This window comes from Numida meleagris, chromosome 4 (genome assembly GCF_002078875.1).
Source record: "Numida meleagris isolate 19003 breed g44 Domestic line chromosome 4, NumMel1.0, whole genome shotgun sequence".
Classification (NCBI taxonomy): Eukaryota; Metazoa; Chordata; class Aves; order Galliformes; family Numididae; genus Numida; species Numida meleagris.
In genome coordinates, this window is record NC_034412.1 from 96,180,681 (window position 1) to 96,184,860 (window position 4,180).

The 4,180-nt window shown below is 48.0% G+C and overlaps 1 long non-coding RNA gene across 1 annotated transcript; it reads left to right on the plus strand.

Annotated features, from left to right (window-relative positions):
- LOC110398877 lies at positions 1,250 to 3,888 on the plus strand. Its single transcript, XR_002438716.1, has 3 exons — positions 1,250 to 2,015; positions 2,789 to 2,923; positions 3,740 to 3,888. It is a non-coding gene; the product is annotated as an uncharacterized LOC110398877 (long non-coding RNA).

Consider the following 4,180-nt stretch of genomic DNA (forward strand, 5'->3'; position numbering starts at 1 on the left):
GACTCCTCAGCCATTGACCCCTTTTCATAGAATAGAATCACAGAACCATTTGAGTTGGAATGGACCTTTAGAGGCCATCTGGTCCAACTCCCCTGCAAAGAACAGGAACACCTACAGTTCCATCAGGTGCTCAGAGCCTGGTCCAGCCTGAAACCATGGACACAGCAGACCATGCGTTATGCCCATGTCTAGTGCCTTCTGGCTCCCAGACCACCACCTTTGAAGCACAACCCATGATTCTTTCTCCTCACTAGTCCCCCAGTGACAATCTTGCCAGACTCCTTCAATACAGTGAAAGGAGCTGTGGCCTGGTGATAGGGGAACCACCATGGAGGGGATTGTAGTATGGAAGCAACTGGTGCCTCTTGGTCAAGCATTTAATGTATTTCTTACTTGAAGCACATTAAAATATGATGAGTCAGTGAATGGAATCTGGAAACTTCACTGCCGCTTGTGCCAGCAGTTCCCCACATGACCTTACTGGTACCTCCCAACATTTATGTGTTATGGTAGCATTGGCTGGTGTGTTCTGAAGTGCAGAGGAAGAGCCACATAGAATCATGGAATCATTACAGATGTAAAAGACCTCTAAGATCCCCAAGACCAACCCCAGCCCACCCCACCATGCCCACTGACCACCAGTACCACATCTCCACAGGCCCTAAACACCTCCAGGGATAGTGACCCCACCACTTCCCTGGGCAGCCTGTTCCGTTTTCATCATCTGCAATTTGTGCTCTGATAGCAGTCTCCTGGCCTTGAAATATCACCTCCACGTTTCTCAAAGCCCTTGCCTCCTGCCATATCCTGGTGGCATGAACCATCTCTGGGCTGATGGAACACCCCACAGCACGGCTTTGTGGGGTTCAAATCAAAACAGGTAGCAGGGGAACCCCTGGCACAGGAGGCAGTGAAGTTTCCAGGTTCCACCGATCCTTTTATCAAGGGCTACTGCCTCCCACTGATGTTCTGAGGTCTTCTCTCCCTCTGACAAGGACTGCTTTGGTTTAGTGACTGCACCAGGTCACATGCAATGAGAAGGGATGAGATGTGGCTTCACTGGGGATGAAGGAGGATGCACACCAGCAAAATCAAGGCAAACCACAGGCTTGCCTAGTCTGGTGCCCAACAGTAGGTGCCAAAGGAAGAACAGAAAAACCAGCCAGCACAGAGTGAGAGTTTCCACATTACTCTTTCTGCTCTTCCCACAGAAGTGGTGCCTCCATTTAGTTTCCTATATCTGATGGCTTTTCTTCCTTATATTTTTTTTCCCCAATGACCTCCATGGAACACCCTGACATCTGCAACATCCTGCAGAAAGAAGCCATTGCTTTAACTACATGGGGCCACAAGTGTTGTTTGTTTAGAGGCTGCCACTTGTAACATCCTGTTTATCACCCTGTGAAAGGCACCGAAGAACCAGTATTGTCCATCTCTGAATGTATCCTGATTTTACAGACCACTCTCAGCACAGTCTGTGCATTTGTGTGAATATTTGTGCCTAAAAATGGGAGGATACGCACCTGCCTTATAGCCTAAAATGCTCTAAAAACAGTTACTCACATCCCACTGCTTTGTTTGCATCATACCTCTTCTAATGAATTAAGGCTTTAAAAGACTCAAAGGGCAGAAGTATTGCCACCAAGTAAATTACCTTATCTTCCCCAGCTGAGAACAGTGTAAAACGAGCACAGAGAACAGGTGAGCTGTGGAAAATCACACAAAAGGTGCATCGATTTCTCTTCTTTCTTCCCCCTCCCTCTTTCCCACCTCCCAGCTGGTGCCAAAAAGGAGATATGAGCTGCTGGGACTTCTAAGAGGATGAGTCACCTTCTTTCAAGGCCCTGCGACTTGACTTTAAAAAAAAAAAGTCAATGAGAGAAAAGCCTCAGCAAAGTGAAAACTAAAGTCAGGGAAAGAAAAGCCTCCAAAAAGTGAAAGCTGGCAGATCTGCTCACACAGAGCAATGGGGGGATTATTCGAGGAAGATCTGTTAATGGGAGCAGGAAAGGGAGGTAAGTTTTTATTTTGTGGCAGTGGGATTTGGAATGCATCCTTGCCTCAAGTTTCTGCTCTAACCCTGGGTCAGCCTGGTGGGGTGAGGCATCATCCCCTTAGCATCCTCCAACCCTCCTGCAGCTGAAAGCATAGGGCATGGACCAGGGCCCTGTAGAGCTCGACCATTCCTGACAAGATGTGGGTGCTTTCTGTGTGAGCGTGGTCGGGGAGAAGGATGGGTAACCTGTGTCAGGTAAGCAATGGGAAGCAGCCAGCCCAACAAAGGCATCCTCTGCAAGGTGTTGAGAGCCCCATGGATGAGGGCTACATGCCTCTGCTGCAAGGGTAAGACAGAGGGGGGAGAAATATGGCTGAGAAGCATTTGGGTCCTTCCATGTAACAAGAGGTAGATGCATTCAATGATTTGCAGGACAGGGAGCTTGCAGAAAAGGCTGCCACCCGAGAGGATGTGGAAAGGACATTTGTTCCCTTTGCCTCCTTCCTCCATCACTTTAAATCCCATTTCAGCATCAGCACTGACTCACAGGCAGCTCTGAGGAGACATTTTCCCCAAGAGACACCTCTGAGGGCTCTGGTGACTCACAAGGTCCTCTGGGCACATTGGCTCCCTGCCCTGCTCTGTCCCTCCGGAAGGGCAAGGAAAGGATGCTGCCTCCAGCCTGCATCCCTCACGCATCCTGGTCCATGGTGACTTTGGTCTCTGGTCCTCCCCCTGCTGCTTCTCAATGTCCTATTGCCAATTCTTCACGACTCTCATCTCTCTTGACAGCTGCCCAAAGGAGAGTGCTAGACACTATGGACCCTTGCTAAAAATCATCCACCCTCTGCGGCACCACTGACCTTGGAATCGTGTATCCCCAGCTGGAAGGGACCCACAAGGACTATCAGCTCCAACCAACTGACGGTCAGACTGTGGCTCCTCATCCATAGCCTTTGGTTTCCTTATTGCCAGGGCTTGGCCCTGAAGGTCTCCCAGGATTTAGTACAGCTTTGTCACTGCATTCTTTTTCTTTATGTATACAAACAGTTGTGTTGTGATACAAACCTGACAGAGCTGTAGATGCCCTTGTTCATGGCAGGGGATTTGGACTAGATGACCTTTAATGGTCTCTTCCAACTCAAACCATCCTATGATTCTATACATTTCAGCTATAGGATGCTGTGCTATTTCTACCATCTCCCAAAAGCTGCACCTTGTTTTAGCTTGCCAACTGCTCCAGAAGAAAACTTGATGGATTCCTTCCTTCTGTTGAGTGCAGCACCAGGGTTTCTGTACCATGCCCTGCCCACACCCTGCTATAGTTATAGAATGGTTATAGGATATCCACTTTAAATGATAGGCACAGATACGCCTGCATTTTTGGTTGTGGACTTGGGAGAGGCTCTGATCTTTCTCCAAAACAGAGCACTGGATTCCCCACATAGGCTAAAGAAAGGAGTGGAGCGCTCAGATGGCCTCAGGGTCTGATCCCATCTCCTCAGTTAGACTTCTAAATAAAATACACTGAATCAGTGCCTTAATCACGGTCTTCCTAGCAGTGCTCATTATCACAGCATCAGAGTATGTCACAACCCATTAATTAACTAATCTTTGCATCCTTTGAGTGCATTATCCCTACTTACAAATGGAGAATTGAGGTTCAAAATGCTTAAAATCAAAAGTTTCCAGGAATGCTCAGTGCTCAGTTTCAAGACTGATCCAGATCACTTCCCATTGCAGGAAGAGTGCTGAAGGGTTCACACTGAAAGTGCTGCAGCCTTCTACAATTTGTGGTGTTCATTATTATATTCCCCATCTCATAGCATCATTAAGGTAGGTGAAGATGTCTAAGATCCCCAAGTCCAATCCCAACCCATCCCACCATGGTGGGACTGGACTATCCCACATATGGTTGGACTGGATGATCTTGTAGGTCTTTTCCAGCCTTGCTAATTCTGTGATTCTATGACCATGTCCACTGACCACCTCCCTCAGTGCCACATCTCCATGGCTCTGGAGCACCTCCAGGGATGGTGACTCCACCACTTCCCTGGGCAGCCTGTGCCAAGGCAATACTATTCTTTTGGAGAATAAATGTTTCCTAATGTCCAGCTTGAACCTCTCCTGGTACAACTTAAGGCCATTACCTCTCATCCTATTTGTTCCCTTTCAAGTGTTTCT